A 12,715-nucleotide genomic window follows, 5' to 3' on the forward strand; every position below is an offset into this window, starting at 1 on the left:
AACATTATAGTTTTATGTTCTAGTATACATTAGAGCACTGCTGATAAGAGTTATGCAAGTAAAGGGGAAATCAACAGGTTGGAGTTTCCTTTGAACATTTGTTTGTTCTGAATATTATAATGTACGTACTATATACATTTCCTCATTTAGCAACCAACACATTTAACAACCTAGTTGCGGAACCAGAACTCAGTTGTTAAATGAGGAGTGCCTGCATAGCAATATATTTGAGATGCCTTTTGCAATAGTGATTAAACTGATATTTTAAATTATTCTATGCAAACTATTTCACACTTTTAATGAATTTAAATAATTATATTTTGTAATTTAAGGTCTTTACTATGATTTAGGATGAAAAAGTTCCCTCAAATGTTCAGTATAGTGAATACTTGTTTGCCAATTCCTGTGCTTTGGGAAAGTGATATGATCATTAGTTCAAGTAACTTCATCAATGGATGAATCCATTGATGAGTTTAGAGCTGCAAATGCTGTTAGGAGGTGGAACAGAGTGGGAGGAAGTTGGTCACTGAGGGAATGACAAAAAAGAGTTTATCTTTTTTATCCATTATACTGCTTCATTTGGTCATTTGTAGTAAAAACAAAGTCAAATAATACAGCATCAACAGGTTAGTTCACCCACTGGCACATGATACCAAATGCTCCAAGGCCAACATTCTATGCAGTGTAATTGCATTAGTTTGGATTTTATCTCTCTCCATTTAGTCCCAGTCAATTAAGGATTCTATTCTCTTCTTAAGATCAGCATGCTTTACTGGAAATTTTAACTGGTTATATACTTCTGAAACAAGGAGATTGTGGCTGTCTTTCTCATTTTCATAATTTGATCAGTTGCAGCATCAATTTGATATTGTCTATCTTGAAATACTCAATCTGTAGTTCTTGCTTGCTCTTCAACCATTTCTTTCATCTGGATTTGATTGGTCTATATCCTGAAAAGTTTGTGTTTGAAATAATCATTTCAAATGAATTTGTCACCATCTTCAATGTTTTTGCCCTTTGGACTTTTTGCCAGAACTGTAGCTTTGCCACAGGCTAATGACTGCAACATTCTCCTTAACTCTCCATCCTCTATTCCAGTAGCTAGCTTGATCTGTTCTAAACTGGTCTCCTCTCCTTCATTAAACATTAGCAGCACCAGTGTTTGAAAAAGAGAGACCTGGAGTTCTTTTTTACCCTCTTTAAATTCTTCTTGTAACACACAGTGTCCTAGGGGCGATTGACACTGAAGTTTCCTGCTATTATGTTTGCCTAGATAAAATGTCTTGAAAATTTCCTGAATTTTAACCATCTCTGGTGGCAAATGAACTTCCATAGGCATGAATGTTGGCCAATAACCCATTGTCAGGATATTCACAGTTAATTCAATATTCTCAGGTACATTCTGATTCTGCATATACTGTTTGAACTGAATCATGTCTTTAGAAAGTTCCATGTCTTTAAACATTCCTTCAAGTTTGCTGGTGAAAGAAGCTCCACATTCATGTTTAAATTTGGACAGCAATGACTTTTCAGCATCTACAGATGCACTCTTGCCAACTAACAGGAACTTGGCTAAATCTTTCTTGTAGAAGGCCTCAAAAACATCCTTGACATAGATAAATCTAAATATAATTTTATCCAACATTTTATCATGTTCTTCATCTGTAGCTTCTTTGTTGCCTGCAGGAAGTTTTGAATCTGCATACTTAGTTATAAGTTCAGTAGGGTTTTTTGGTCTTTTGTTAATAAATGCTTCAAATGCTTCTTTCATAGAGTTGATGAATTTTTCATTCTTCAACGCAGATATCAATTATTTGGTCAACTTTATCTTTAAAATCCAGCAATTCTTGAACCATAGTCTTATCTTTTTTAGGATTAATAACAATAGTACTCCCAAATGCCTTTATGTATTCAATACACTGTTGCAAGAGAACCTGAACTCCACCTGGAACTCTGCTGAAGAGCTGATACAGGAGAGATAAATCTTGAATTCGGTTATCATCAAGGAGGTTATTTACACTTCCTTAAAGAATTGCTGTTAAATTTTCACCTAGAAGTTGTTTTTCTACAGTAGGAATTAATGATTTCTGGGTAGTTTGATCTAAGAAAGTAATGTCTGTCTGCTTCTTCATCTAGACATTTGTTAACATGTTTCAGGAACCTCTCTCGCATTAACTTTTGGCCTTCAGCTGCAAAGAGCCAGTTAGTTTCTTCCAAAAATCGTTGTTCAAAAGAATCTTGATAAATTTGCAAATCAGAAAGCATGATTAAATGACTTCAGAGTAAACTTCTGTCAATTGCTTCACCATTCATTTCCCTCTCAATCAAGAGAAGGATGCCATCAATTGTCTTATTCTGGACTTTCTGATCACTTATAATATGAGCCCTTAATAATCCCAGTCCCATGTCGCAAATGGAGGGTAGCACTGAATTCTGAAGAACGTAAGTTCTATCCAGAAATGAAAAAATGCTCCTGACCATGATCATTTACCTACAGTGGTTTTGCCAGCATCTATTGATCTTTTTTTTTTTTTAACAAGGATTTATTCACAGTCTATCGATCTTCTTTAGAAAAAGAACATTATCCGGTGAATCCTCTCTGAATTGGTGAATTTGTGCTTTGATGTGATCTTCACAAATTCATCTCAGTTATTTGTACAAGTTCACGGAAATCTTACAAGAACAGAGATTTTTTGTACAGGCTGGTAGATCTCTTCTAAATTGTACTTAATTGAAGTACTATTCTGAATAGCTTCCACTGCTTCTTTCAGTTCCTGACGTGTTTCATCTGTGAAGTTTGCTGGTAACTTAGGTTTATCGTTAAAGTTCTTGATCACTAACTTCTTAGCAGAACCAGGCTTGCTGTTAGCAAATCTAGAGGTGGTGATAGAAGATTTGGCTAGGCCATTTGCACAATGCACCGAAGCCACAGAAGAGATTAATATACTCATATTTTTAAGTTGCTGCTCCTGAGATGTTGCAGTAGTTGGTGATGAGGAGGAGGAGGAGGAGAATTTCTCAGCTATCTTCACATCAAACCCTACAAACTCCAGGATGACTTCAAAACGCAGCTTCTGCTGTATTGGTACATGGTTGGAAGCAATCACAGAAAACCCCAGGCAGAAGGAGGAGGTTGAAGGGGAAGCCGAATCCCTGGGTTGTAAAGGAGGTTTGGAAGAGGTGGAATCAAAGTCTCACTCCTTACTACAGTTACTGCCGCTACTGCTGTTTAACTTTCTCTTCTTGGCAGGGGTGGGCGGCGTGGTGCTGGTATTACCATCAGCGGCAGATCTGACCTCTTGAGCAGCTGCAGCAGCTGAGGGATTGGGGGAAAGAAAAACCTGTTGGAAACGTGAAAATAGCGGCGTCAACAGATAGAAAAGCATCAAAACCCTACGTTATATGTCTGTGAGTGTAGGAGAGAAAGTGGCAATGCTAGAGGGGGAAGGGAAGAAAGAAGAGAGGAGAAACACAGAGGAGGAGCAGGAAAGTGAAGGGGTAGCATAGAGCGGGTAGGGGGAGCGGAAAGAGTTTATCTTTGCTCAGGTTCTTCCCACTCTTTCCTGGTTGTCCTGAGGTAAGCCGGTTTCCTCTGCTTACACCTTTGTACCCTTTTGCAATCACGTTTCCTCTTTACCTTCGGCCTAAAATATTGAGCCAGCTAATCATGGACTGAAACCTTTGGAACATTTTAAATAAATATTTCCTCTTGTAAATTGATTTCCTCAGGTATCTTGTCAATAATGGAAAGCTAACTCAGCAGTTTAAGATTGTGACAGTTTATGATAAATGTGAATTAAATTTTTTCCCTAAAATTTCAAATTACGATATTTTGGGGGCATTTAAAAAATTCTCAGGCAATACACAAGTGGATATAATATATTTAAATTTGTGAAGATCTCAACAGAGAGCCTTTTTTCCCCACCTGTTGCTTTTAGGCGTCCATAATAAACATTCATGCTACAAAGCTCTGAATTACTTCCTTACTGAAAAAAGTTCTATAGTGTGATATATAACAAGTTACTAATTATTTACAGCAGCTTCAAATTAGTCCAGGAATATCAATTCCACATCATTGCTTTCAACCTACAAAAAAGGGTAAAAATAAATTTAGTCTCTCAATTTAAAACCTGCTGTAATGTCCAAAATGCTAAAAAGAACCATTTATAGAATGAGCCTGCTTCTATTGAAGCCAGTTAAGCTTTAAAAAACACAAAATGGCTTGACATGCATTTGTAAATGTGCATTAAATACCTAATTTACAGTTAAAAACTTTTCAATAATTTTGTATACTTCTATGATATCCTTAAGAAATTTTAAATAGTGTTTACCTTTAGTAAAAATAGCAAAATGTAACATTAATAATGATAAAAGCTTTGATAGAATTAAAAGAGCAATTTTTAAAGAGCATGCAAACTTTCAATATTCTACCTGTATTCTGAGGATGTAATCAGGATGTATTAATGTATTGATGAGAAATTGTCTTCTGTACCATAAAATTAATTCTTGTCACAATTAAATTTTAATATTATTCATATCAGAAATCCTAATGACAGGGCCGGGGATTTCGCTCAATGGTTCTGCTACCTGCCTCACAAGCACAAAGTTCTGAGTTCGATCCCTGGTCCCAAAACAAAGAAATCCTAATGATCACTTATAGCCAAATCCTGATTCATCCATGTCCACTGAAACAACTTACTAATTGCCCTGGTAAACTCATATGTATATAGAAATATAGCTTTTAGAATCTTAGGGATATAACTAAACTAGTTTAAGGATCCATTTCAATTTGAAGCAAAAACCAGTTCACAAGTGCTTTATATTCTTAAGAAAAATAAAAATGTTCATGAAATAAAGTTACAAACATTCTTATATCTTTTCCCAAAAGAGAGGGGTTTGTATTGTACTATTTTCTTGTGGTGTATTTTTTTCTGGATTAATATGTCTCTCTGTCTCTTCTTTGTGTTAATTTGGAACATTTTCACAATTGTTAACTATAAACAGCATGTTCATATATTACTATAATAGATATTAAAATCAAACTTATTAAATATAAACCCATAGACTTAGGGCTTTCCTCTGAGATAAGAACTATCAAATGAGGTCCAGCGGTTTAGCTCAGGGGCATCATGCCTTCCTCACAAGCACAAGGTCCTGAGTTTGATCCCTGGTACTAAATATTGTGAGGATAATGTGAATGAGAAATGAAATTTTATTGTATTAGGCCACTGAGAAATAAAGATGTTTGTTATAGAGTTAGTCTAGCAAAACTAATAAAAATATATCCTTTTAAACATTATTGTGATTATAATTATTAATTGTGGTATAACAGTATATGCAAGATACATTTTCCTTTTAAATTCAAAACAGTATGTTTGATTCAAAATGCTTTAAGCATAAACCAAATGATAGTATCCAATATGCATGAAGGCATACTCATAATCTTGCTGAGAATGCTAGTAATTTTATATCTAGCTTTTATTATGCAGCAATCTGAGAAAACAAGTTGTAATGGTTCTATTGTAAATATGGGAAATATTAAGATAGTTGTATGACAGATACTAATCCATTCTGGGGTCCCACTCCCATTGATTATGTTCTTCTTAGCCCATCAATATTCATCAAAGCTTTTAATGTGAGTACATTTACTTCCACATTCCAATTTGTGAGCCAGTGGTGTGCTATATTAATCTATATTCTTCTAATCCATATTTAATAGAGAAATTTAATCCTAAGAGCTCTGGGACTCAATTGAATTTAATCTCTGTGACTAGCCTCCCAGTAAATTGAGCAAGCCATTAGGATGGGTCTCAGGTTGGGCTGCATGTGATGTTGTTCAGATGGCCTTTGATCAATTCCTTAAATGGAGAATATGGCCATCGTTTTTCAAGTTCTCCTGGAGTTTTTTATTTTTTCTTCTCTCATTACTTGATTTAAATAATGAGGTGATAAAATTCCAATTTATGTTGTTCAAAATATCACCACATGTGCTTGTTTGTCTTTACATTTACACTGGATTAGCAAAAAGCCTAATCTAAGTTTGATAATGGTGTTTTGGTTACATTGTTAAAAAGTGGTGAAAGAAATGAATCTTTATTTACCATATGACTGTAGCAAAACTAAACCTAAAACTAAACCTAAAAGAACTATTCATTACCCTGTTAATTTGGGAAACAAAGGTATTATAATTTTTACAATAATACTTTGAAACTGTTCATTATAAGTAACTGAAATATGATAGAGTGAAAAACTTAGATTTAGCTTCCAATAATAATTGAATTACACATTTATGGCATATTTCAATTGGAAGGAAATGTTAAGTCTTCTTAAAGTGGAAAGGAGAGGTTTACAAAGTTATTAAGATTAATGAAACTATTTCAATTTTAAAATATGCTTAACATCAAAGTGACATCTGAGAATTGATGACTGAGGTATTTTGCTTAAAAATTATTTATTTTACCTACCTAACTAGCAAATAAACATTGACTTTATTAATATTTGATAAAGTGTATATACATAAATATTTTCTACAGTATTCTACTTCATTACATTGAGAAACAGATTAAATATATAAATGCTCCTAAAGTTACATAATTTTACCATTAATAATAATATAAGTGATGAAAAACATCCTGCAATATATTACATTAAAATAATATTAAAATTTAGCTGATTATATAGCTTTGTTCACAATCATGTAAATGTGCATTTACTTCCTCTTATAGTTGATTAAGAACTAAAAGCATAAGGAGCAACATATACATTAATTTTTAATATATCTATATATAGTAATAATTGTAAAAATATTATCAACTAAAGAAGCATAGCTCATGCATATAGTCACAGCAGGAGGATCATAGATTTGAGCCTAGCCTGGGCAACTTAGCTTAGAGAGGCACTGATTCAAAATTTTTTAAAAATGTAAAAAGCTGGTGTAGCTTAGTGTGAAGGTCCTGGGTTCAAGTTCCAGTTATATCTGTATATCTCTCTGTATATCCATATATCTTTATCTGTCTGTCTGTCTGTCAATCAATCCATCCATCTAGTTAACTTTGGATTATACAAATATTTTCATTTTAAAAACTGTGCCATGCCTTCTATCAATTTTTTAAATTTCCTTCTAACATAGTAAAATAATTTTTTAGATGGGTCCAATGATAGCACCATTTTCTGAAGTACCATGAGTCCAGGTATTTCTTGTGGCTTGTGTCAAATGCTGAATTCTGCAGACCATGATGGGTGTGGAGAGATTTTGTACAACTTCTGGATCATGGCTTTAATGTAAAACCAAAAGAGTGTATTTGTCACTTGTTTTTTCTCACTGGGCTATATTGCTGATTGTGTAGTGATATAAAGTCTCTCAGTGAGTACAAGGTCACCAAGTAATGGCATACAAACAGAGGAGAAATGGCCTGCGTCTGTCACATAGTGGAGATTCTACATAAGTCCTTGAGTAGTCTACAAACTGACAACACTTATTTGTCTGTGGAAAAACAATTGCTAAATTTTCCACACACAAGTTTTACATACTTGACCTTCTCCACATTTGGACTGTCTCTAATACTCAATACATTTTTATTCCACAATTGTGTTCATTGAGAGATGGAGTCTTGATGTAGCTGTCATTACTCATGTTACAACAAGAACAAATAGGAATTGTTTTCAACATATTCACTCTGGGAATATTGGCAACTTGAGTAATAACACTTTGATATATCTGTGAACAAAAAGTAGCCTGTGGCAGAGGCTATTAGTTGTGCTATTAATTCTATTACTTTTCATTCATCATAGTAATAATTCTAGATGGCAACATCATTCAACCTATAAGAATAACACTCTAGGGAAGGCAAGTGTGCTAGACAGCTTACTGTGGAATTATTAATTAGGAGGAAGATAAACTATTGGTTGAAGTCATGGTTATTCTAAAATCGATTTCAGAAAAACCAAACTGTAGCCCAACTAATGAACCTTTTAAAAGACTTTCAAATGTTACCCATCATTAACCATGATAAGAAAATCAAATTTTCTTCAAATTTCTATAAATATTTCATAAGATATAAAAAATGTTAAAAAGTAAGTCAAAAAGAAAACTATAAACCATATATTTGGAAATTGTGTTATCACTATGATAAATTCTCCAATCATTAAATGCTTTAAAAAGAAATTTATGACTGTTTTGATTTTTGAATAACGATTGTCTATTTTTGGGTTTGGTGATATTTCCGTTGTAAATATCAGTTTTAATAGGGTTATTCATCTTGATATTTTACACAAAATTAGCATCTTAAAATTGATGAATAAGAGAGTCTTTTGGTCTCAGATTTAATTAGTACATTCTGATTCATTCGACATGTTGTCAAAAACCAGACTAATAACCCTAAGGAATATTTGTAAAAGGCTTATTTATTACTTTGACAGAAGAAAACTAAACCAATGTATATAGTGACCAAGAATTTAATACCCATTTTAGAAATAGCATATTTATATTAAGTCAGAAATTTCTTCTTGGGGAAATAATTTAAGTATATTTTGATATATTATTTCCTAGTTCATTGTTATGAAAGAGGTGTTTTGACTCTGAGTTTGGGAATTGTGTAAAAACAAGAAGAATCTGAAGTAGTGTCATGACACTACTATAAGTCATAAAGTATGCAAAATATATCACTAGCTTGTGGCAACACTTGCAAAAGATAAAAGATATGACTTCTAGCCCAAACTCCTAGTGCAGAGAAGCTGCACTGGTCCCAGTACCCAGAAGGAAGCTCCCCCACCGCCATCCCAAACTCCTAGCACAGAGAAACTGAGGCAGTCCAAGCACCAAGAAGGAAGTGCTCCGGCTGCCATCTCAAGCTCCTAGGGCAGAGAAGCTGAGCCGGTCCCAGCACCCCAAAGGAAGCTCCCCTGCCACCATCTCAAGCTGCGTGGGAGCCAGAAGCACCCCCTCACCCCATAGAAATGAGAAGACACATAAACAAGCCTCAAAAACAGACTTCTGGATCATCTACAGCAACCTCAAAGAGAAATGAGATGGAACAATCTGATATTCAACTACCTGGACTCCCTGAACTGGCAACAAAAGAGGATCTGGAGAAAATGAAATCAGAAATAATTGCTCATATAATAGCAAAGATTGTGCTCATGGTTCAAGACATGATTAATAAATCTAGAGAGGACACAGATAAAAAAATAGAGGAGCTGAGGAACATGATGGAATCCCAACATAGGAAACAAATGGAATCCATAAAACAGATGCAAACAGATTTCCAGGAGATTAAAAACTCCATCGAAAGTCTGTGCAGCAGAATGAACCAATGTGAGGATAGAATTTCAGATATATAAGAAAAGATTGCAATTAGTGACAGGAAAAGAAAAATTGCTTTAAAATTGTAAAGCAACACGAGAAATCAATCGAGCAGCTGCTAGTCGATGCAAAGAAGAATAACATAAGACTGATTGGAGTCAATGAAGAAAGAGGAGAGAATGCAGATGACATAAAAAAACTGCTCACAGAAATGATGGCAGAAAACTTCACAAGGAGGGGAAAAGAACCTGACATACAGATAAGTGAGGCATATAGGACTTCAGCTAGCCTTGATCAAAAAAATTCTACACATAGGCATATAATAGTTAGGATTCCAGAAATCCAACAGAAGAACAAAATTCAACAAGCAGTGAGAGAAAAGAAACAAATCACATACAAAGGAAAGCTCATCAGAATCACAGCAGACTTCTCAGTGCAAACCCTCAAGGCAAGAAGAGCTTGGAGTGATGTATTTCAAGCCCTAAAGGAAAACAGCCTCCAACCCAAATTGATGTACCCTGCAAAACTATCTTTCAAAATTGATGGAGAAAGAAGATACTTTCATGATAAAGAGCACCTCAGGAACTTCATGAATACCAAACTGGCACTCCAAAAATTTTAGGCAATACCCTAGGAAAAGACAATGAGGATCACAACCCCAGGAAACCCAGCAGAATGAATCCATTGGGCATGACAAATTAAACGCAAAGGGGGAGAATCCAACAAAAAGAAAAAGTCATGACAAGGCTTTTAAAACTTTTAACTTCATCTCCCTAATGAGTGTATAATTCAATCTTGTTATTGTACTGATTAGAATTTTTCTGATTCTGGAGTTGCACACCTTTCTTTGTGCTATAGTGGCTATTTATCATCTTCTTATGTCTACTTTTTAATTGGGTTGTCTATTAATAAGCTCTAAGAATTCTTTGTATATTCTGGTCCTAAGTTATATGCATTGTAAATATGGTCTGTTTAAGGACTACTTTTCATTTTAATGATGTCATTTAAAGTTCTAAATTTTGATGGAATCTCATTTATCAATTTTTTTCTTTTATACATCATGTTTTTTGTATCCTAGGTAGTTCTTGCCTACCCTGAATTCATAAATATTTTCCCTTATAATTTCTTCTTGAGTTTTATACTTTTAGGCTTTCTTATTTAGGTTCATAGGTCCCTTCAAGTTATTTTCATGTATGGAAATAAAAGGCTGAGGTTAATTTTTTACATACGGATACCAGGTGTCGTGTTCTAGTGCCGTTTGCTGAAAACACTATCTCTTCCTTACCTCTTGAATTGAGTTTATATTTTATAAAATGCTAATGTTAAATAATCTTTCAAAACTCAGTGGACCATATATGTGTGTTTCTATTTCTAGAGTCTCTGTTTTATTCAAATGATCTATATCTCTTTCCTTACACCAACACTGCCTTGATTACTGTAGCTTTAGAAGAAGTCTTAAAATTAGGTACTAAAAGTCTTCCAACATTTTTTTTAACTTTTCTAAGTCCTTTGTACTCCTACATAACTCTTAAATTTCAATATCCAATTCTTCATTTATAGCACGTATACACAGACCTGAATTTTTATATATACCTTGTGTTTTCTAATCCTGCTAAATTTAAGTATAAGTTCTAGGGGCTCCTAGTGATTTCTTAGTACTTTCTCTGTAGATGATCATTTCATCTACATATAAAGATTTTGCTTCTACCTTGCCAATCCTATCCTAATTGTGTCATTTTATTGCCAGACTATTTTGGTGGGGCCTAGGTTTCAAAGTTTAATGGACAGATAAAGAGTAAGCATATCTGCCCTTGTTCCCCTCCTTAAGGAGAAAGCATTGTATCTTTTCCATTCATACAAGGTGTTCTCACTGAAAGTTTGGAATACATGTCTTTAATCTGTTGAGAAGATTCTGTTCTACTTCTAGTCTCCTGATAGCTTTTATCATGAACAGCTGTAGAATTTAATGTGATACTTTTCTCCAACTAGTGACAGGATCACATGGCTTTTTCCTTTCCTCTGTTAAAATGATGATTTTTAGGGGTGGATCTTCCAATGCTGAACCAACACTGCCATCCCTATAACAAAACCACTTTCTACATACTGCCAGATCTGACTTCTAATAGTTTGTTTGTTAAACAAATTTCTATCTATGTTCATACTTTTTTCTTCTGTTATCTTTATCCAGTTTTAGGATTAGCACAATGTTGATTTCCTAACATGAGGGGAGAAGTGTTCCTTCTTTTTTCTGCTTTAACTGTTTGATATAACTTATTAGTTAAAATGTATATGAGCCTGCTGTTGTCATATAGGTAGGTTTTCAAGCTAGGAATATACTTTCTTTAATAGGTGCTATTCAAATTTTATATTTCCTCCAGAGTTAATTTCATTAATTTGTTTTCCAAGGTACTTCTTAGAAGTTGTCAAATTTATTTCAAAAAACATTTTTGTTATATGCTTTCTATATCTTTTTAAATTCTCTAAAATCTGTGGTAATGTCTCCCAGATCTTGATATTGTAATTTAAAAAATGTATAATTGATATTGTGTAACAGGAAGAAAAGGTCTAAGGGAGCAGGGGTAGTGGGAGGGGTAGAGGAAAGGAAAAAAGGGGAAAAAAACTATGAGAAAAGGAAAAAAATGGAAACAAAGTCTCTGCAAATAGGAAAGGGTGGAGGGGGTGTAGGGAGGGCAAGGGAAGGGGAAAAAAAAATAAGAACCAAGATGCTCATGTAATGGTACAAGATCCCAATGATGAATGTAACTGCATTTTATACCTAAAATGTACCAATAAACTTAATGGAAAAAAATCTAAAAAAAAAAAGATATGACTTATAAATTGATTGATTTATGCAGGTTATATATAAATCCTAGTTGACAAATTATCCCTATAATTTCAGCCATCAAAATGGCTTACTGGTGAGATTATGGCATTAATTCTTGGCCAGCAATACAAATAAAATGGTTTTAAGCATTTGAATAGATTTATTAAAAGTGCTTTAGTTTTTACTGAAGTTTGGCTTAATAATAAGCTCTCTGGAAAAGGACAGTACAAAAACATGACATAAGAACAACATAATTTTCCATTTTTGAACTTTATATTGAGAATTTTGCTTTATGTATAAACAAGTATTAGCTAATAAATTTTGGAATTCTTATCAGATATCTATTAAAATGTAAATGTCATTAAATCCAGGATATTAAATTTATAATTATCAATTTAAAACTCTGGTTGAGAAAATGGGATTCATTCATACTCAATTGTTGCTTTATTCAGAAGCAGAATATGAGCCAGACGTGGTGCCACATGCCTGTAATCCCAGTACGCTGTAGGCTGAGACAGGAGGATTACCAAAACTTTGAGGTCAGCCTGGGCTACATAGTGAGTTCCGGTCAGACTGAACTACAAAGGGAG

The 12,715-nt window shown here is 33.9% G+C and overlaps 1 pseudogene; it reads right to left on the reverse strand.

Moving 5' to 3' along the window:
* Window positions 1-632: 632 nt before the first annotated feature.
* On the reverse strand, window positions 633-2,584 carry LOC101715223 (cullin-4B pseudogene; annotated as a pseudogene).
* Window positions 2,585-12,715: the final 10,131 nt, after the last annotated feature.

Source organism: Heterocephalus glaber, unplaced genomic scaffold (assembly GCF_053883595.1).
Source record: "Heterocephalus glaber isolate CG9 unplaced genomic scaffold, H.glaber_assembly_v1.0 deba00001690, whole genome shotgun sequence".
In the NCBI taxonomy this organism is placed as follows: Eukaryota; Metazoa; Chordata; class Mammalia; order Rodentia; family Bathyergidae; genus Heterocephalus; species Heterocephalus glaber.